Source organism: Dromaius novaehollandiae, chromosome 17 (genome assembly GCF_036370855.1).
Source record: "Dromaius novaehollandiae isolate bDroNov1 chromosome 17, bDroNov1.hap1, whole genome shotgun sequence".
In the NCBI taxonomy this organism is placed as follows: Eukaryota; Metazoa; Chordata; class Aves; order Casuariiformes; family Dromaiidae; genus Dromaius; species Dromaius novaehollandiae.
In genome coordinates, this window is record NC_088114.1 from 4,680,633 (window position 1) to 4,703,204 (window position 22,572).

General features: G+C 46.4%; 1 protein-coding gene across 1 annotated transcript in view; it reads right to left on the reverse strand.

Annotated features, from left to right (window-relative positions):
• The window catches only part of CCDC92 (coiled-coil domain containing 92), a 120,119-nt gene extending 109,549 nt beyond the window's left edge, over positions 1-10,570 (reverse strand). The window contains exons 1-2 of the mRNA XM_026114601.2: positions 10,499-10,570; positions 9,109-9,310 (exon numbers count right to left, since the gene is read on the reverse strand). The gene's annotated coding sequence lies outside the window, so the exon portion shown is untranslated. The remainder of the gene's footprint in view (positions 1-9,108; positions 9,311-10,498) is intronic.
• Between the last annotated feature and the right edge of the window lie 12,002 nt (positions 10,571-22,572).

Sequence of the window (22,572 nt, forward strand, 5' to 3'; positions counted from 1 at the left end):
TAAATCCTGGACGCAGCAAATGTGAGAATGGGCTATCCTATTGAGAGGGCCCTCAGTCTGACCCTGGTACTACGTGAGCTGTAGACAACAGTCCCCATCAGGCTGCTCTTACCCCATCCTGCAATGTATCCAGAGCAGAACCCAGCTTCACAAATCCCCAGCTTCAGCCACATCTCCAATAGCAGCCAAATGAAAAGTTACATTCCCATTGTGATTGCCTGCCTTCTTCCCCAGCTCACTGCTCCTCTTTATTCTCCAACTTTACTCTAGGTAGTCCAGTTTCACCATCCCAAAGTTCATCTTTGCTTAGCCTTATGCTTTCCAGGAAACAGTCAGTGAAATTTTGGCAGCAGCATCCCAGCTCATCCTGACTAGTGCTTTTTGCTAAAACATCATCTTGAAAGCCATCTAAGGCACCCTTCAAAAGCTCTTTACAACTGGAAGGGAATTAATGCTTACTTTAAGAACCTTAACCTTCTCCATTTCACTCTAATTGCTTTGCTCACATGTTCTACTTCCCCAGATTAAAAGAGAAATTAAGTGTTTTTAGTGGCAACTACTTGCCACAGGAACAAGCAGGCCAAGGTCTCGGACACAGTATCTGCCCATCTCCATCAGATGGGAAACAGCCAAGGTCAGGCTTAACAATCCTGCTGTTCTGGACTCATTGCTTACATTAGGATTAGCCCTTAGCAAGAACCAGGGATGTGTAGCTAGCTAATCTAGGGAAGCTTGGTAACACAGACACAAGGGCTCATCTCCTAAGAAGACCCCAAAGAATCTGCACCAGTCTTACTATGCTGTCCTCTAGAAGATAAATATGTAAGACCCAGCAATAAACAGTGGCATTAGCAAGTTTGTAAGGTACCTGTTCATGAGGAATTCACCAGGCTAGACCAAAGGCCCCCTCCTGGAGTTCTTATTTAAGCAAAACTCTCCCTTAGCTCCTCCTTCTACCACGAGGTTAGAATTCCTGCCAAGAAACCTCTCAGGTGAACCAAGTCAAACCCCTCAGGTGAACTCCCTCTGCTCAGACCAATTAAAAAACCCTTAGAGCATCTTTTGGGGATGCTAGCTGAGCCCAGTCATTAATTAGATTCAGCTTTTCTCCTGCCATGGAAAAGTAACAATCTCTCTTCATCTTTCTGACAACAGGACAGTTCTTTTGCTCTAGTCCCACAGCTCTGGGTGGGATTCTCATCCCATGGCTCTCCAGAGGCTTCATATGATGACTGCACAGGTTGTCACACCTTATGGCTCACGTTTGTGATGACACCAAATTCTGTACCATTAAAAGGAACATATTGCAAGGAAAAGAGCAGGGGCTGTATACATGACCTACAAATCCACCGGAAAAGAAAAGGGAATAGGCAAATTCCTGCACTGTGCTAGAAGTCTGGCTGCCTGCTCCTCCTGCAGACACAAACTGTTTCATCAGAATGCAGGAACTTATCACTAAGACAAGGGCAGTAAAGATCTCATCATCTGTCCCCACATCATGCACCTGGAAGGATTACTTATAGAACAAACATTGCCACTCTGGTCAGCCAAATGGACTGGCCCAGGCCAAATCCAGGAGCAGTGTGAGTGCTGATCTCTTTGCTGGGGGGTAAAAACAGGGACTTGTGCGACACATGGAAGCTGCTTTCTGTTAGCTGGATGTGGTGAAAGAAAGCAAGTACCAGCCCCTCTTCCCGCTGCCTTGGGCTTGGCTCTGCAACGCCTGCACCTCTGCATGTTAGTGACTCTGCCTGCAGGCTCAGACGCTTATTCGGGCCAGCGGGGACCTAATCCTCCAAAGGAGCTGGCTGCACAACACCAGCCAGGGAGCATGGGCATCCAACAAAGCCAGGCTTTTCACCACTCCATGCCTCACACTTCTACCTAATACCGGGTCAGTTACAGGTGTCCCTCTCACAGGGTGCAGTGGAGTTCAGCCAAGCGATGCTGGCAATGGGTCCTGAGATCCCCTGGCACAGGTCTCACCGGCAGCATCTGCAGCTATTGCACAACAAAATTGCATTTCTTTGGAGCGGCCATGGCTGGAGCACAGCTGTTTCTGGCAAGCCTGACACTCTAGAGTTTGGCCCTTAGGGCTGGATAAGTACTTGCAGTGGAGGAAGCTGTCTATTAAATTTTTAACATATAAATATGTTTTCCAGTGCATTTATTTATTTATTTATTTGGTTGGGCTAATGACTGTGCTCGGAGCCTCACGGGGCATCTCAGATGACTTCAAGGGACTAACATCACCCAAAGCAACATAACTAGGGGTAAAGTGCCCCCAGCCCTGCAACCCCTACGGAAAAGCAGGCCTAGTCTGCGCCAAGACACACGTATCTGCCTCTTGTGAAGAAAAACCACGAGTAGCAGGAGCAACAAACAGTCCAAATGCCAATGGAAATGCATGGGGAGAGGCTGAAAAAGGACAATGTGCCAGGAGAAAATTGTAGTTTTAATGGTGCTTATAAGCTTGTGAGTTTGGGGGAGTGTGTGGGTCTGAACGTCCTTGGGACACATTACTGAGGAGCACGACAAAAGGACAGGAGGAGTGTTTGAATGTTGCCAAGAACTAAATTGCTACACAAATGTGACCAGTTCACATCTCTTTTATCCCTGTGTTTGGCTCCTGTGAGAACTGGAGGCCATGCTTCATCTCAGGAAACTCTGAGGAGATACTTCCATACATCTGCCAAAGGGGGTCACAGCCTTGGGGCAAGATGGGATCCACCAGAATTTCACAGACACCTCTTTCCTCAAAGAACACAGAGAAGAGAAACATGAAAGGCGAGACAGTTTGGAGGTTCATGAGACCAACAGGTGGGTAGAGTAGGGCCTCCACAGAGTTCAGGCTAGACAAAACACTCCCCAACTTAAAAAGGGCAGAAAGCCAGCTACAAGGCCATCACAGTAGCATCACATTGTTGTTCAAGAGGTAAATGCCAGGATTTTACAGCTGTACACAAAGTTTCACATCGGTCTGCTATTAACACAGGGAATGTAATTCAAGCCTTGCCTGGGTTACATATGTTGTGCAGCTCTTTGGATCTCTAGCTGACTCCAAGGAGCACCACCCAGCCCCATAGATCAGAGTTTAGCATCTGTATGAGAAGCTGTTGCTTTTCCAGCAGACTGAACACAAATAACACCCACAAAGCTAAATCCTGCTTCCTCCGAGCAACAGGCTATCCCAGGCCTTTATACCATACAACAGCCTTCCTCCTCCTCCGTGAGGTCATATGCCAGCCACGATGTTCGCGCAAACCCTTTGATTGTGGTCTCAGGTATGTATGGGCATGCAGGCTGGGTCACGCACTACAGCCTCTTTGCCACGAGCCAGGTACATCCTTTGCATGAGAGGCTACGGAGAATGGAAGGAGCTAGAGAGAGTTTCCCAGGAGAAATCAGTCAAGATGCGACCCAGCAGTTTCAGAAGCGGCAAAGGCACCGCTTCAAAACAACCAACATCCTCTGTCCTGGCAGCCAACACTGCTCCCTCATCACAAACACCAACAGGACACCCCAAGAGCTAGTGCTCAGCGGGAGTCCCCTCGGGAGCAGACACATTTGCTGCGGAGCACATTGCTGCCTCCCTGGATGACTCAGGTCTGCAGGAACTGTGACACATCCCTGCAGGTCCTAACGCGCTGAGATCTAGACCTACTCCAGCTCTCAGCCTGCTGCTTTATTCAAAATTGCAGCAACTTCTACCTTTTTGCACTGCGCATGCCCAGGTCAATGCCTCAAGTGCCCGTGAAGACTTTGCTCATTCGACAACCTCCAATGTTTCTGATGAGGTCTTAGAGCAGTAATTTTATGACTTTTAAGAATTCAAGGAGGTATCAATCATCTAACAGTCACATTCCCAACTGGCATCTATCTAGATCTGGGGATATAAGAATTTACACTGATGTGCAACACAACTCCTCTCCCTTTGATCTGAAAGCTCCCTTTAAATACAGCTTGACTAGAAAAACCCTTGAGGAATACCAGATTTTTAAGTCAGAACTAAAATCAAAACTCCTTTTGTCAGGCACCAGCAAATGAAGAAGGTCATTCAGAAGTCTTGTGTGATTTAATATAGATTTTTTAAAAACTGCTTGGGTTTCTTATTAGTGAACTTAACTGCTATATTTTAGTTTACTTGTTGTTTCTTAACTAAAAGCATTTTCATTCTTTATGAGGCAGCCAGCAGGTGTACACATAACTATGTCAGTGTCTGAATACTACTTATTGCTCATTTAATGCCACAAAAAATAAAAAAATTGGAGCCTGTCTCAAGAAAAATAAATAAAAGAAGGAGAATGTTGTGGAGTCAGAGCAGAGTTCTTTTTTCTTTTTAATCAAAACAGGAGAGGTTTTCTCAAATATTTTTTCCAAGCGCTGTTGTTATAGGTGTTTCCTGAGGAAGTGACTGACGTTTTTTCCCCCCATGACTCTCACCCTCCAGTTTTTATTTTTATTTTTCTTCAAGTACAGAGTCTGAGAGGTACAAGCAAGCAAGCACAGCAGACAGTTATTCAGCTCTGCTGTTTAAATAAACTGATGGAAAGAGAACCAGACTTCTTTTTACTGTGATTTAGTAAAGCAGAGTAGGGATACATATAGCCATGTGTTTAATTTTAGGCAGGTGCCTTGCTAAACTATGGCCTCTACATGCCACACAAAACCATCAGTGAAATTAAATGCCATCCAGTTATTTTATGACTGTACTTCAGCGCAGTGCTCTTGCAACTGGAAGCCATCTGGTGAGGGGATGGTTTCATGTTCTCTGTTTTCACAGCTCCCTGCCCAGTGGGGTCAGGGCCTGCTCTGCGGTGAGGGCTCCTAAGACCTCTGTTCGTAGGAGCTGCTCCAGTAGCCAGATCCTACCAGGACACTGCCAAGGGCTTGACCTTCATCGCCATGGACAAAGGGGTCCCATAGTGAGCAGACCTCCTCACCCGAGGGGAGGCCTGGGCCCCTGGACACGTACAAATGCCAGCTAAGGGTAACTCTTCATACACTGGCCACTGCTCATGTATACCCCATGCTAGAAATGACCCAGAAAACTAAAGAGAAAGACATTATGTCACTTTATAGGACAATCTGATAGAACTGATTTGATGGATCTGATTCTTGCTTTCTCCATCCCCAACCTGGGACTCCACACCACCTTTAATAAGAAGGGGTGACAGGTTCTGCACCTGACCCACAAACCCCAGTTCAGGGTGGACAGATCTGAGCCATATTGTCATTTTAACCCTTTTATATAGAGAGGAATAGCTCAAAGACAGAACTTCAGGCATGTCCAAAGCTTTAAAGAAATGCAGGTTCAGATCAGCAATCATCTCTAGCCAACCTGTGCAGAAATGCATACTGTCCTCTAAAGTTTGTACCAAGGGTGGTGTTGGTATAGACATAAAAGGAGGAGAGAGAAGCCCTGTGTAGCTGTGCTGATGCAGCTATTGGGATTTAATCATTAAAAACAAAGAAAAGGCATTTGACCTGCCCTTGCACACATGGATGCAACTCCATGGTACAGCACCTTCTCAGTGGAGCGTGTCAGCTCAGATTCCACTTCATCTTACAACTTCAGCCAACGACAGCTTCTTTAGGAGTGCAGGCTGATCCAAGGCACAAGCAAAATGCTCCCTTTAGGACTTTGTTGCTATGACATTTTGCTGTTTTCCCCTCATTCTCTTGCTCCGCTAAAAACAGTGTGACCAGTCCTCCCCCTGCCTTCACAAACACCTCTCCTAGCCATTTGAAGAAGAACCTTCAGCAATGGTGAGCTGTGACCGACACGTTTCCAGGCTGCTAAATTAGAATCACTGCAGGAAGGCAATGATTTCTCCCATTGGTTTAACCTCCTTCCAGTCAACTGTGCACACAGGCTCTGAAGCCAAATAGCAATCCTTGGATAACCTGAGTATTGAGAGGTCAGAGAGAAGCTATTGCAATCCTAATCTTTGATCCTCACGCAAAAGAGATTCCAGTTAAGCTCAACACAATTTTCCCAGGTTTGATCACATAGGATTCAAGCTTTGGTACCAGCTTTACGCATCTTTAGAGCGCAGCTGCCCGTGGAACGACTACAGTTGACACTTGCCTTTGCACAGAAGCACTAAGCAATAAATCGAGGTAGAAAGCAAAGCTCAGATCTTGACCCTCTATGCAAATACATAAGCAGGGAGCAAAGTTGTTCTCTAGTTTTATATTGACACACTTGCTTTCAGTTCAGCATGGTAACTCTAGATTTGCACCAGCACAGCCAAGAATAAAGCCAGTAATCCCTACCTCAAGTGGGGTTGCTAGTTGATCAGAACAGGGACAGCACATTTTGGACAACAGACTTCCACAGGCTTCTGCCATTGTCCCTTAGCCAACACTGACTGAAGAACTAAAAAGGATTGCCAAGTCCTCAAAAGATTTTAGTGCAAGCAATGCAGACCACATGTGCTGAATGGTAAACAGGTCTCGAGGATCAGAACAAAAAGGTCTTTATAGTCCGAGCAAACAAAAGTAAATGCCAGAAACTAAATGAACTAGAGCTTTCCAAAAGCCTGAGGCTACTAAAATTTCAGAGCTCAAAGTGTAGCCTTGTTTGTTTCTTAGAAAGTCCTAAACAGCATCACGTTATCAAGAGAGGTAGCCCTGTCCTTTTCCCAGCAAAGCATCAGTGTCCTTTGATTTGCTGCTTCTTTCAAAGCATCCCATCTGACAAAAATCAGTCTCTATCAGACTATTTGAGTCTCCCTTTAAAGCTAAGAATAGCTAATTTCTTTGTAAGTGGGTAGCCAGCAAAGAGAGGAATATTGCCAGTAAATATCATTTATTAATGAGCAGAGTAATATGGAACACAAATCCAGTCTAAGCCACACCATCAGAAAGACAGTCCTAACACAGACAAAACTTTGAAATACCTCAGTTTTCTATTTTTAGAGTCATGCACACAGAAACACACACACAGAGCTGAATGAGGAGGAAAGTTGTTACATTTGGGGACCAAAATCTGAGGATCAAGTAAAAGCACATGGGTTGGAAAGGACTCCAGTTTAGCCACTATCAAAGGACTGGTGCTGCTATGTTCATGCTGGGTATGTAGAATTATTCCACAAATTGTCTAAAATCCTTGGTTCTGCCTTGAGCAGCCTTAGAAGCTAATCTCTTCAGAGCAGTGAGGCTTTGTGCATGAGACTGCCTGGAGTTTTATCCTGGTTGGGAACCAAAGGCTCCTGCAAGAATAAATCCTCAGGCAAAAGTCCCAGCTGGCCGCAAGATGCATTGCCTCTGTGAAGGCTGATAGGGTTAGACAGCTTTTTGTTTCTTTAAAACAAGTTTCGGCTGCTGCAGCATAAACTCACTACTGCTCATGCAGTCCTCTTAGGCTATGCAGGGCTGCTTCCCCTACTCACAACTTGTGTTGTGAATGCCAGCAGCTGCTACTCTGATTCCTCCAAGTACTTTTACACTGTCCAGCTCTGCTAATGGCTCCAGAGCACTGCGAGCATGGAGCAGAATGAAATACACTGTCTCTCTGCCTCCTCTAAGCCCAAGGCCCTCCTCCTTTTGCCCACTGCTCCCATCTTTCCCTATCCTATCTCAGCTGTTTTCCCAACTCATTACCCAGCACTACCTTGTTGATTTAAGTGACACTGCTCTCAGTTTACCTCAGTATGAAAGCACATCCAACCTGTGCAGCAAGTCCCTTGAGTCATGGCAAAACAGGTCTCCAGTTGCAGTGTGCCCACCTTTTCTGCCTTTGCCGCCGGAGGACTGGAGAAATGACAATTAACCAGCATAAAGGAGAGCTAAAGGGCAGCTGAGGCCCCTTCTCACCACAAGGGTCATGTCAGTAGCCAGTGTGCATGCCCTGAATCACAGGCTTCTGTCTTCTTTTGCTCATGGAAATTCCCTAAGGAAGCATGTCCTGTCTTTACAGGAAAACTTGCTTTATGTGAGCCAAGGTAGCCCAAATCAGGAGGCACTGGACATGGCAAAATGCAATGTCACTAAAGAGGCTGGGAAAGTGGAGATGGTTCACACAAGTAGAGAATCTAAGTCCTGTAACAGGTCTGCGGAGATGCTTTGAGACTAGAGATGCTTTGACACCTGCATTAATCTCACCCACCCCATACAAACCACACTAGCACCATTTTGAAAGTGGAGGGAGAAGGCCCATGTCACATCCTGCCTGCCCCTTTTCTTTCTCTCCAGATCTCTACCCAATACATTGACCAATTAGGGCAGAGTCTATAAGTAAGAAAAGCTCATAAAGCAGCACCAACTCTTAAGTTCTTCTATGGCCCAATGGGTGAACAGGAGGGAGCAGGGGAAAAAAAAAAAAAAAAAAAAAAAAAGAAAAGAGTACGGTTCGCCTTGGGCCTCTCTTCCAAACAAATTCTTTCCAGTGCTTTTTTACAGGTTTGCACAGTCCAGCAATGAACAGAGACCTCATAGCAAAGCAAGCATTTAAAAAACCATGCTAAACTACTGTGAAATAAATTACTGACTTAACAGCTAGGCACCTACAGGTATAATTGGGCTTCATTTGAAGAACAAATTAAAGCAAGGTGCATATTAGCCCCTGAGTCTGCAAGGGGCAGAAAGAGAGAGCCTGGAAACTTTCCAAAGTGCACAAGGTTAGGAGAGCCCTGCCCCACCAAACAGCCCACAGGAGACAGGAGTCACATGGAAGAAGGATCAGCTCCCAGGGATGGCCAGACCAACTCCCAGCTGCATCTGCATCCAGACTTCCTCCAAACAGAGGAACAGGGTGAAGATTGCATTTGAACCATGAACTGCAAAACAGAGGGAGAAACAGGTCAACAGGCACATCGATGGAGCCTGATGGAGACACAGAAAGAGGAGAGGATGAACAGCTAGGTAGATATTGCTATTAGTGGCCCATAATACTTCTTCACAGCTCATCTGATCCTGAAAAGTACTCTTTCCCCAAAGCTCAGAAGCAGCCATAATGGCTGCCCTCTCCTTCACCAGTATCAAGACTCACACTTCAGGATATGTTAGGGCTTTATTAGTGCCTATACTCTCAAATCCCAGTTCACGTGCTCTCAAAGGTCAAGGTGGGATAATGCCCCCCAAAACTGAAAAATCCGCACTCACCAAAAGCTTCTCCCAGCAAGATATTCCACCAAAAGGACAGCATGTCATAGGCCCCAGTCTCCTCAGATATGCAGCACTTGCCATTGCAGGAAAGTTGATTAGAACAACCCTCTTTTTGCAGGATATCTCCACAAAAGGATGGCACCAGCTTCCTTCCTCCGCAACTTTTCTTCTCGTTCCCATCTCCTTCTCCTTGCTCCTGCTAAAGAGGAAAGGAAGGGATGAAAACAATTGAAACAGCTGAAAGGGCAAATAAGTAACAGCCATTGAAGGCTTGAAAGTTAAGCAAGGAAGTAATTAGTGGAACAGCTGAAAGAGGAAGGCATCATGAAACAGCAGAATGGTGGAAAAAAGCCAGATGAAAGAAGTAGAGAGAGAGAGAGAGAGAGAGAGAGAGAGAGAGAGAGAGAGAGAGATAATGAACAATCTGTAAGCAGCTTATCAAGGCTGGTCTTGGATGCTATCCCTCCAGCTATTTCTAGGTTCACTTTCCCACCAGCTCTGTCTCCAGAGGAGCTGCTTCCTTCTAACCTGTCTATCTGTCCCTTCCAGTCCACAGAAAAGACCCAGATCTGACTATTGCTTTATTCCTTATGACAGATAAGGCCACTCAAAGACCCAGCACTTGCCTCCTCCAGACAAGGGGCCTGGATTTCAGCTGTGAGGCCTAGTCCCCATTAGGCAGGGAGTGAATGCAACTCAATATTTTTGTCTTGACAGCTCTCCCAGTCCGGCCCTGGGGAGTCAGGGGACTTGCATGGGTACGCTGAAGGGCACAGTCAGACCTTTGGAGAAAGGGAACAATTGGATACGAAATCCTGTTAGAACAGTGCAGAAGGGAGGCTTGGCTGGTGTCGATTCAGAACATGAGACTGTAATAATATTTGCCCTCGGTTCAACCTCATATACTGCATACAAAAGCCTCTGTTTGGATAAAGCAATGGTCAGGGAGACATGAGCTGAGAAGAGCCAAGAAACTCAAATCAAAGTCCCAATTCTCTTTGTCCGGAAATTTAACTGTTTTGGAAAGAAACAAAAACACATTAGAGGTAGACAAGGAAAGGGCAGGACAGATTTCTTGCTGAACTTTCTCACATGTGTATTCCACAGAAAGGGTTCAAAAAAATGCATTTTTCTCTTTCAAGAAACCATTTTGGCTCTGTCAAAGCAGCCCTGGCTTTTTGGATAAATAAAATTGTATTTTTTTTTATAGCCTGCAGGACAGGAAGGAAAGAACAAGGAATCAGGCAATCTAGGCCTTGCCCTGTCCCATTTTTGACCTGGAACAAGCCACTTAACTCACATGACTCAGGAACAGTCATGAGGGGACACCTGTCTCTGTTTCTGTAGCCATCTAACCTAAAATATCTTCAATGTCTTCCTGACTTACCTTTGCCCCTATGTTTTCAGGAAGTTGGTGTGCAGCACTTGGAATGCCAGGGCCTTTAACAATGTTTGATCCTGGAACTCCCGAAGAAAAAACAAACAAACAAACAAAAAAATTGATTGTCAGGAGAAGGGTGAACCTGACCCAAGGCCTGAAAGGTGTCAGGGTCCAAATGGAGTAAGGTTTCCTCCATCCCCTACCTAGACCATATTACTTTCAGCGTGGCATTCAAACAACTGCCTTAGCAAAAGTCACTTTAGTAGCTGCTGAGGCAGGGCAGTCCCTTGGGAAACATTTGAATCTGCACACACCACTAAAAGATATCAAGCATGCCAGTTTGTTCACATGAATGCTAGTGCAAAGCTTGCTGAGCAAAGGAGACCAGTGCTAATTCCAGCTGCAGCACTGATACTTGGGATATTCCAATTGATGTATGTTCTTTTGAGCTCTAGAAAATTGGTCCCAAGTCCCCTAGACTCCTCATGGGCTGGGGAAGGCAGTTAATCCAGGCCAAACGCAGCAGTCTAAGGAAGAGCACATCACTAGCAGTCCCATGAAGCACTGTCTCAGCTAGACTCCTCCAAACACCTGCTGCTCCATTCAGATAGCAGCAAGAAAGGGCCAGTCTTGTAACACAAAGCCCCAAGCCACCTCAGGCTTTGTTTGTTTTCCTAGCCAGTCCTACTAGGACAGGGAGAGAGCCATACAAGGCCATATTTACTCAAGACAGTTCCTTTGCTAATAAGGCATCTTCTATCCACGCACTTGTCAGGGAACAGCAAGAGCCAGCTGTTCCCTACGGGACAAGGAGCCAGCAGCTGAGCACAGCAACAAGGTCAGCAGTGCAGGGGCCTCACCAGCCAGGGCCCAGCCCCACAGCACCCAAGTGACACGAGCAGCACAGATGCAGAGTTAGTAGCCAGCCAGCCTCAACTGGGAGTCCAGAGCATCAGGCAAGTCCACAGTGATGAGGCAGGTCTGAATTCAAGCTGAGAAGACAGTCCACAGGTCAAAGTCCAGATCAACAAGGTCCATAGCCAGGTATAAGCATGACAGAGCTACAGACAGGTATCCTACAACACAGCTCAAGCAAGGAGCAAACAGCCAGGCCTGAACTTAAAAGGAGGCACCGAGCCCATGGGCAGAGGGTGTGGATAGAGGTCCCAGCTGAGGCTGGTCAAGGCCATTAAGGCATATTAGTACACTCAGATCTCTGAGAGCATTTCCCTAATTTGACTCCTGCAAAGAAAGGAACAGTTGCTCCTTTAGGCTCTCAGCTGTGCTGAGGGACCCCAGCAAGCCTCTTGCTCCTCTTAAATGGAGGGCTCCAATCTGTGCAGGTATAGCCGTAGTCACTGATTGAGGTAGGCGAGCTAGAAATGTGGTCCTAAAGATGGTGTTTGAATGATTTGTGAGGTGCTTCTGCTTTCTCTTTTATGTATTACTGTCCTTCTAGAAGAACATTCCCTTAAGGATTCTGCCTCTTTCGGCATCTAAGCGCTAACACATGAACAGTGGCTGGTGCAGCCCAGGGGATGACAGCGTGACCATCGAGAGAGCAACCAAAGCTTCACCCCATGTTTGGATAGCCTGCATTCACCTTGCCACCACCCTCAGTTCATTGTCTTTTTTAGAAGCTCGAAACAGTGCTGGGAACAGGACTGTGATATGCTGAGTGAGAATGTATCAGTCCATCGGTCGCAAGATTCCTTGCATCACCCCTTTGATCCAACTGATCCTGTGCCTCAACAGAATGGAACAAGACAGCTCTTCCGAGGCATTTGCTGAACAGTTTCTGCAGAGAGCTGTCTGCCAGTACTGTCCTTTGGTTTCTGCTGTTTGGTCCCGTACACCTTTCCCCCAATCTTGTTAGGGCCACTGTGGGAAGGAAAGTCAAGAAATGGGTATGACACCCCTGACATGTGGCATTCACAGCTGCAGGAGCTGCCAAAACAAGCTAGTTCCTCAGATTAAATACAGGTGAAATAACAGTTTTAGCAGCAGTAAGTAGGTGGTAGCATGCATGAGTCAAGCCTTCAGCTTTCTTATGCCAGAATCAGTCATTCTCAGTGCTGTTAATCTCCAGTTTTACTCTGTTGTCCTGACATCCCATAAACACAGGCCCATCAGAGATTTCCATACAGCCTACCATTTTGAGAGGAGACAAAGATCAGTATCAGGTCATCTAATGCAGCCTGAACAGCCAGCTCTTCTCCTGGCAAACTGATTGCCTCAACTGCTGCTGGACTGAGGTAGGGGCAGGGACAGTGGTCATACAAAAGAAAATACACGAGGGCAGCTTTCAGCCCATATGATTAGAACTTCTACTATTAAAAAATAAAAAGGATCTTCTTTTCGGAGGACCTCAGTAGGTTGAAACTGACTAACAGTTTTTGCCGTAATACCTCAATAATAGGTACTGCTACCAGCATCTTCTGTAACTTCTGTTGCATGTGTCCCCAAAACCATAGAGATAGATCCCAAATCTTTCTGACTCCCAGTTCTAGGGCTTACTCCCTCCATCATCCTTCTTTTTATGCCCTTACGTTCCATGCTAATCAACCCTTAGAGACACCTTGACTAGAAAGAGTTCATTTACCTCCATGTAGTGCCAGCTCCTTAGCAAAGCTGGTTTCTCCTACTTTCTTCCACAGACATAGAAGCATGGGAAGTTTTACACCTTTTATGCAAGAAAGCTAGGTACAGGGATGGAGCTGCACAGAATTACAGACTAGAACAGATGCTGGTTGAATGCATGTGGGCTCAGAATGAGTTTGTTCCATGTGGAAGGATGTTGTGGGCTTATCCTGCAGTTTTGCTGCAATTTTCTTGGCAAGTCTCATTAGAGTCTGCCATTTCAGCACAAGCATTTTTGTTCCATTGTGCCATGCAACAGCCTGTAACTTTATGTACATGTCCCTGCAAATTACTGAGCAGTTATGTGCAGCAGGTACAAAAATAAACTCCATGTAACTTTCCCTTGCTCAGAAAAAATTAATTATTTTCAAGGTTACTATAGAGTATGCAGAATTCATTTAATACTCTTGATGATAATGTTGCAAGTGAGATCTCAATTCACCTGTACTGATACTACTGTTTGGATCAAAAATTCTGTTCTGGATCTACATGGGACTGCTTCAGGGATAGGAATCAGAACTGGTCTGCTCTGGCCTTGCTGTTCTCATGTGGGCAAATGGGTGTGTGTACCCAGGCTCTGGGCACTTCCTTATCATACTGTTACACAAAAAATACTTTAAAAAGTCAAATGGTATTATTATCTTTATCTCCAGTATGGCCAAACTGGTCCTGTTTATGTGTCCTGGCACATCCTCTGGCTAAGGGGAGGAGGGACTATCAGGATGCAGGCACTTTGTTGCAGTTAGATAAACCACCACAGATCTAAAGCCTTGACTTTCCTCGTTTCAACTCTGGCATGCTGCATCCATCCTCTTAAGAAAGAAAGTGAACCCATCCAGCTTGCTGTTAAAGTGCACTGCAAAAGAGAGTACTGTGTCCTCGGTTATACAGCTGGATGCGCAGAGAAGTTCACAGAACCATCAGTCCCGGAGACCCAGCTGGTCCACCCACCAGAGGGATCACAGCCTAGTGCTCTGCTACATCATATTGCCTTCAACTACATTCACACATTGCTCCCTATTCCCACAGACCAATATTTGGGACGTAAAATTCCTCCCTATGGTTGCCAGAGTTTGAAAATTGAAGCCAAATCCTGTTGCTACAGCCCATTTCTAAATAGCCTGCTGATTTGTCTTTTCTGTAGCTTTTTTCTTTTGATCTCTAGAGCTATTCACAGTTCAATTGTTTTCCAGAGACAGCTTGTTGCAGTTTGCTTGGGTTCGAACTAGGCTTTGAAACTAGTGACTAGGATGCACCACACTTCTGCACAGGATCTTGAGGAAACAGCAGGATAATTTATGAGACAAGCTACTAGTCTTCAAAGGAGAACATCTTTTCAGCAGAAGTCCCTTTTCTTCAAAGGAAAATTTGCCTTTGTCTTGTGAACCTGCATCTCTCTCTATATAAAGTAAGTATTTTTTTACACCCACCCTGTCTATGGCACAGTACGTGTATGTATAAAGGTCAACTGCCCTCAGAGCATTGGAAGAGGCAGTATCTGAAAATGAAAAAAACCCCTGCAACCTCAAGGTGGATTGTAACAAGCTCTATGGAAGCAACTAATAGAGGCTGGCTTCAAACAGGACAGCATTCGAGCAGGAGCAGACAGCATGCTGGCATCTGACAGGGGAATGGGGTCTGTGGGGCTGACTCTGGCAGCAAAGAGTCTCCAGGGAAAACAGGCTCAAGCAGATGATTAGAAAGGCAGCACTGTATTCCTGGCCTAGGAAGTTGTGGCTCTGCCCTTCTGGCTGATGCTGGACAACTCATTTCATTGGCCCCCTTTTGAGACTGAAGCTGTCTGGAAAGTACCAGAATGACCCTAATTTGCCTCCCACAAAACTCTCCAATGCTGTCCTCCTGCTATTTAAAAGAGGGCTGAGGAGTGGCCTTGGACATAGCCTCCAGCTTGATCTGTCTGCTTCCTTCCCACAGCAGGGCTTCCCAGGCTGCCTGAGCAGGCCTGAGGGCCCACAGGACATGCAGCTACCATGCTGTGGTCCAGGCCTGCTCAGGCGTTGCAGCGTGCTGAAGGGCAGCCTCAAGCTGTGCCTATGACTGTGCTGGGCCTCATCGTTGCTTCCTGCCTCAGTGGACAACAACCCTGGGCTTGGGGGCAGCCAAGAGGTGTCTCCAACAGTGGCTGATACTGCGACTGGTGTCTCTTGGCACAGGCCAAGGCTGACCTATTCTCATTCAAGAGAGCTCATGGACGGTGTAGCAATGTGGCTGCAAGCACTTACATAAAGGGCCATCCGCTGGCCTCTGCCCTGGAGGCAAGGTGGCTGAGGGCCTTGGCCTCAGAACGGACTGCATCCACCAGCCACCAGGGCCACCAACACCACCAGCACTCACCAGCAATGCTTGTCTGTCTTGACCTAGCACACTCTGAATCTGGCCCCCAAATGAAAGCATTTCTCAGCTGGGGTAAATGGACTTAGTTGATATAAGGCAAATGGTGCTTTTTCTACACCAGGCAAAGATCAGGAATGTTTCCGCCCAGACCTCTACATGCTAAAGATCATGAACAGCCTGGATATGTAATGCAATGCTCCCAATGCCCTCTTTCCCTCCACAAACCCAGAACGTCTCCCTCCTTACCTAAGGAAAGCTGCATCCTTACACAAAGTGCCTTCTGGGGAGTGCTGGGACAATGAAAAGGGATCACAAGGCTTGCTGGAATCAATCCTGAGATGCGGACTTTGCCATTCTGGAGCACATATGGGGTCAGGTCAGGTTTTTCCCTACAAACAGGAGAAGCCATGTGGTTTTCGTATAATTTGGAACGTTTTCTTACAGAATGAAGATTGATTAGATGCCTGGAGTTCCCCAGAAACAATGTTGATAGTGTTAGCAGCCTGCATGCCACAAGAACCCATTCATAAAAAAAAAAATCCTCATTTTTTAATTTTTTTTTTTAACTTTATGTTCTTGGAAAAAAGAAGCTTATTGGGTAACTATCAGAGTTCCTCTTTCATCACCTTGTCATAAATCCCACAGGCTCTGAATTCCTCTAACGATCTCTCAGTTAAATTGTGACCCACCTATTCTAATAAATAAACTCTTTTTTCCCCCCCAGAGGCTGGAAACAGCTAAGAAGTTGCCCCCCTACCCCAAGTTCTGCTAATTGAGACATCAAAGCAGAGAACATCACGGTTGTGCCTGTATAATCCCTGGGCATTAACCTCTCTGTTTCAACCATTTTCAAACAGGGCAATTAACTGTTGCCAACACAGATCCCCCTCTGAAGTTTCAGCCATATGTTATATTTTTCTATCATGGTATTTCTGTGAATGATGAAACAGCTGCTACCTTTCACCCTTAGATGGCTGCACCTTGGGGGCAGGTGACATGTTCCTGGGTGTATCTCAGGCAAATTCTGACATCCCAACCCAATCCCAACCCCAGTTCATGCTGTTGTTGCATGGAGTGAAATCTCCGCAGCAGTTCTGCACTGAGGGGCTTTTCCACCTTCACAAGAGCACTGACAGGTAAGTCTGATACTGCAATCTGTGAAACGCACTGTAGAACCAGGGCTGGAGATATTATTGCTGTAAAAGGTGAATTAATGAAGAAACTGCCTAAGAAACCATGAGGATACACTTGAAAATGACCCTGGGCGAGTAGTAGGAACCTGTGTCACCTTAATCACATTGGATCTGTGCTTTGCTCCCTTATGGAGACCCGCAGGACAAAAGTCTTGCAGGACTGCTGCATGCAAAGATATACAGATACTAGTCCAGGCCACTGACTCAGCCCTGCAGACCGTTACCTCCTTGTGTTAGAAACTGGGCTGCCAGGTCTTCACAGCCAATGTACCCTGGGCTAGCTAAATTGTCTTCTGCAGTGACAACGTACCCTGAGGTGTCCATGCAGAAGCGCTCATAACAGCAGCTGTTGAAGTTGCCTTGTCCAAAGTGAGGCTGCTGTGTAGCTGGTCACTGCTGGCTCATTAACGGGTGGGAAGAGCTGCACTGTATGTTTAGCTGCCTTCCTCTCGCTTAGACCTGCAGTGGAGAGGAGCAAGAGAGTAACTCCACAGGAGACCTAATTTAGAAAGCAAGAGGTGTGCGGTTTCAGTAGGGTATCCATGGAGAACCCCATCAAGGAACATTGTGGATTCTTCCACATGTTCCTGAAGTTGGCAGGGAAACAATTACGGAGATTTCTCTGCCTCAAAGGCAGAAACATATCTGCCATGGTGGAGAGGAGGAGGCAGGAAAGGGGCAAATGAGCTCTCTTCCCTCACACTGCCTGGTGTGACAGAAGTGTCCTGGATTATACAAGTAAAGTGGCTGCAGGGCCACAGGGGCACCCCCTCCACATTATTCTCCCTATATGAATGATGCAGCTGTCCACCAGCTTTACCCAGATCCCTTAAACCTAGCAAATAAACACAGGAACATCTGCACGATGGCAGTTCTGTGCTCTGCGTTTGCCCATCCTAAACTGGCCTAAATCAGAAAGCTCTGCAATGGAGCAGTGTTTAATTTACACTAAGCCTCCACAGATATAAACATTTCAGTTACACCCCAGGAAAAGATAGTGCCAGACCTCCAAGGGGCCACAAAGGGTCTGCAGCATTTTTGTACCTGATTGGACAGGGTAACATATGTATACTCATGTTATAAAGAGCAAAAAGTACGCATAAATGAATGTTGCCCTTGAGCAAGAGCAGATTAAGTGGTGCCTATTTACTCCCTAAATTGCTGGAATAGTTATTCTGTTGGTAAATAACCCCACTGAAGCCCCCTGGCACATTTTCACTCAGACTTAGCTCAGGCCTCTGAACACAAAACAATCAGGAGAGAGATTGAAATGGGGCCAGGTTTCGATTAAAAGTTGGCCCCTAACACACACTCACGTTTAAATCCTCTATGCACTGAACTGATTGTGCTTAGGACAATATGTTTTTCCCCAAAAGGGCTTGCAGGTTTCCTGGTAAAGGGGATAGATCCAACATCCCAATGCCAGCTGCAAACATAGCTCATAAGTCCCGCTTCTCCATTGCTTCTGCTTCCCCCTGCCAGACAGGACAGTCCCACTAAGGCAGATGCAAAACCCAACCGTAGCATAACTGCATGTAACCTCTTCCTGATTAAGAGGCACGGGGTTGAGTGCTACAGGTCCAGGAAATATCAGTGGTAAAGGGCAGAAATTTGCGGCTTTCCTTCTTGAGGCATCCACAGGAATTACTGCACAGTCCTGCATCTTGCAGAGTGGAGGTGTGACATGCCCCTTGCTCTGAATGTCTCCCCACTGGCCTTCAGCAGTGGTATTTTGCAGTAAGCCACAGGACACCTGAGCTCCCACAGCCCTGATTCAGCTAAGCACATTGGCACATGCTTCAGTTCTTTGGTGAAGGGGGGACCAGTTTGTGATGTTCCCTGCAGTATATGACAACATGAGCAGCCGATACCCTGACTCCTACTTTTTAAACTAGCCTGTTTGTCAAGATCAAAGCCAGCTCAACAGAGCTCAATTGCCAGAGGCTGCGGTGTGCTGGTACGTTCTCCTCTGATCACAGTGCAATTAACTGATCAGAGCCCTTTCTCTAGAAGGTTATTACAAGTGAATCAATAGAGAGTATGAACAAGCCATACCAACCTGCTATGGTATGCTGTGTTTGCATAGACAGCATTTCATTCCAGCTGTCAGGAAGTCTATAACCTCCAGCCCCCTTTCCACAAGGTTGGGAAACATAATCTGATCGCCTATTTGCAGCTCTCTGCTCGCCCACCTTGGCCAAGGCCTGTTTGCAGTCCGTGTTCACTTACTTGCAGATTTGTTTGGGGCCTCTCATGTCACTCCCAGTCTGCTCTTGCCCTGCCTTTGATGGCCCACACTGCACCAGACGGAGTAAACACATGCTCCGGATACATGGCAGGCCTCCTGTGCAGGGTCCTAGCCAAATGCCTACAGAGCAGCCAAGTATCTTCCCTTTGCCTTCTGCAGGCAGGGCCTGGCTCCCAGCAAGACAAGCTCAGTTCTGGGTGCTGATTTTTGCACTAGAAGGTTTGGATCAGACATCTCATTCTCTCTTTACAGCTCAGGGTGTTTTACTGAGGAGGTGAAAGGGAAGCTACTTGCCCTGAGCATGCCTTTTGCTGGGGCAGAGGAATAAATTTTTGTCTCTCATTTATTCTTACTCCATCCGCAAGGGCTGGACACAGCAGGCATCTACTCTGTTTCTGGCAGAAGAAACTGGTTTGGAGATCTTGCATGCCAGTGAGTAATTCATGAAGAGCCTCACAGCACTTGACAGGGGTGGGATTCAGAGCAGGATTCATCAGGGCCCTGGGGCTGACACCTTCACTTCTGGCAGGAGTGGAGTCCTTCACAAACGCAGAGAGGCTGGGCCCCATTTCTTCTCCTTCTCTGCCCCCAGATGCTGGGGGGTTTGTTCACCTTCAACCTACAGTGACCCGCACCCACTGCAGAGACCTGGGAAACTTTACTGGGAGCCTGTGGCTGGAGCAAGGGCACAACTATCCGTACTCAGCCCAAGAAGCACAGATGAGCACTAGAGCTTCTCTCCAAAGCTTCCTGGCAGGCACTGACTTGGAGGAGAGAGAGCAAGAAGAAATCTGAAAACAACCTTTCCCCTTTCAGAGGAGTGTGTTGGAAACAGCCCTGCCAGCTCTTGCGGTGCAGCCTGCCAGGCAGTAGTACTGCTCCACAGTCCAGGATCAACAAACTACACATTTGTGTTCTCACCAGGGCCAGCACTATTACTGCCACAACTTAACACCCTCAGAGACTGCCGCAGCTGTGAGAGCTGCCCTGGGAATCAGGACAATTGTGGCAACCAGTTGATGGGAGACCCACTGAAAAGAAGAGAGGCTGCTATAAGAAAAGAAGAGTGGCTGCTATGGCTGAGGCAAACTCTTTCTGTTCTGCTCCAGGTAGAAAACAAAATATCCAGTATCCAGATGGATGTAAAAAGATGTTTAGGAAGGAAATGGACCAACCAGGTGAGTATGCCATCCTTGGGATGGACTGGCTGGTGGCTTGACCACAGCCAAGAACTGCTGTGGCTGTACATCGCTACAGCAGGATGCTGTTGCTAGTGTTGGGAGCATCAGAACTGGTACCTGCCACACTCCGCTGGCATTAGCAAGCATGCTGCCTTCTTGACCCAAAGCCTCAAATTCCCTCCCCGCTTTCCTCACCACCTTGTCTCTCTCTTTCTCTGCCTTCATATCCCGACAGATCATACAACCACTTATTCTTCACTCTTTCCTCCCAGGCCTCACATGCCAAGCACCCTCCTTCTCCATAGCAATTGCTTTTTTTCAGAAGAACAACCCCACAGAGACCTGTTGACCCTGGGGAGGGTCCATAGAGCCAACATCCCTGTAATTTTCTGCACATCCAGTTTCCTAATGAGCCAAAGGATATTCAAATGCATTAGACCATGAAAATTAGCATCAATTAGACTTCAGTATATATTGTGCAAATAAGAATTACTGTTTGTTTTGAAACCAAACAATGTTGCAGAAAATGTGGCCACTCATAAAACCTCAGCAACAGCAAATGATTTGACTTGTACTCAGCTCTAATGATTCACTAACCAGCAAGCAGTGACAGACACTATTAAACTCTTGTGGTGGTAGAAATGAATTGAGAGGCTGGAAATGCTTTGCTTTTTCTGCACACAGAGCTGACTCAGGTCATTGCAGAGAGCTGGAGCAGGCTCCAGGTGAAAGGGTTTAGGCAAGATAATTACAGTGTGAGATTTGTTGTCAGTATTCGCAGAGCAAACCCTTCACGCTGCACAGCAAGACGAACGGGCAAGGTGAATAAGAGAATTATGATTCATTTTGATCAAGAGTTTTCTTCTCACTTTGACTCTCCTGTGAACCTCTCAGAACATGCATAGGATGCAAATTAGGACAGAAGGCTGCTTCAGCAGGGTCCAGAGCAGTTGTCACTGTTTTCATAGCTTTGCCAAACCTGCTGCATCTAGGCTGAGATTTGCAGAAGTGCTTAGGGGATGGAAATGTCCAACCCTTCAACACCTCCTTCCCTCGGGCAGCCTGCTGCTAATTGGTGTCTCCAGTTGGAGTCTCACAGCAGTGCATCCAGCCCAGATCCACTCTAGGCATCTGTAAATTACCTGATGGCCTGGTTAAAGTGAGAACACAGTCCTACCCCATTCCTGGAAGGATGGAGATCAGTGTCCTCTGTCCTCAACCCAGCTACAACTGTCAGCCTCAGTTGGATACTAAGACTGAGTAAGTGCTTTGAGACCAGCCAAACTGAGAGCACAGTGCAGATGCACTGTTCTGGGGTAACAAAGTCAAGCTTTACAATCACATTTTCAGGTACAGCTTCTGCCTCTGATGAAACTGCCCTGTTGAAAATCCCATTTGCAGCCATGAATCAGAGCATTCTTACCTAAAATCAGGGGCTGCAGCAGACTCAGGCTAAACCAGCACTGAGGCAGTGCTAGTGTCACTTAAGGACAGCTGTGCAGCATGAACTTCAATAGCCAGAGTATAAGGACTAAGCCCACAGTGGTGATATTTTGTGTTTTGACTGCTTCTCCTGTTCTTCTGGCCATCGTTCTTGTTGGCCCCCCAAACTACTGGTGCAGACAAACTGTATCATGGAGGGACCTCTCCACTTCCGAGGACAGAGGGTGACTGTTACATACTCTAGGAGGTACTACTGCTACAAAGCTTCTTGCAAAGAAAGCCAAATCATCTCCTGAGACAATATCTTCCATCTGAACTCCCTGGGGCTGATGCTTCCCAGGGAAAATATTTGTAAAGAGCTCCTAACATTTGAGCTTGCAGAACGCTCGCGCTCTCTCTCCTCGTTTATTTCACCAAAACCAAAAGATATTCTAGCCACAGAGGCAGACAAATCACCTCATTGTGTTAGTCCTTCTCTCCGCAAGCTCATACCTACGTACCATCGTGGTGGTTGAAGAGCTGTGGACGGCTCCAAATCAGGATTTATTTTTAGGTTTCCAGACTGTATATGTTCCTGCCAAAAGAGCCTGGTCCAAAGTTTATTCAAGTCTGCGATAAAAATGTCTAATGGCGTGAATGACCTTTGGATCAGCTCCAAAGACTGTGCACTGATATTAGCACTGGGGCTGGCTGGGGATTCCCTTTGGGAAGGCTGCCCAGCAAAGAAGGCAGTTTTCACAAAATTGAAATTTTCAGGGAGAAAAACATCCCAATTTTGAACCCTCTTTCCTCTCAGAATAAAGAAATAAAAATACACAATTTTTTCAATTAAGAAAAGTCAAGAAGCAATATTTTCTTCAGGGCCAGTTGGAACAAAATCAGAAAACTTTGTTTTGGTTTGAATGTGTTCAATAAACCATTAAAGTCTCATTTCCCTGTAAGTACACTGCCTCACTGGAGCTGTGGTTTAGATGTCTCATCTTTCCTATGGGCCGTTTCCTAGAGGATTACATCCTCTGT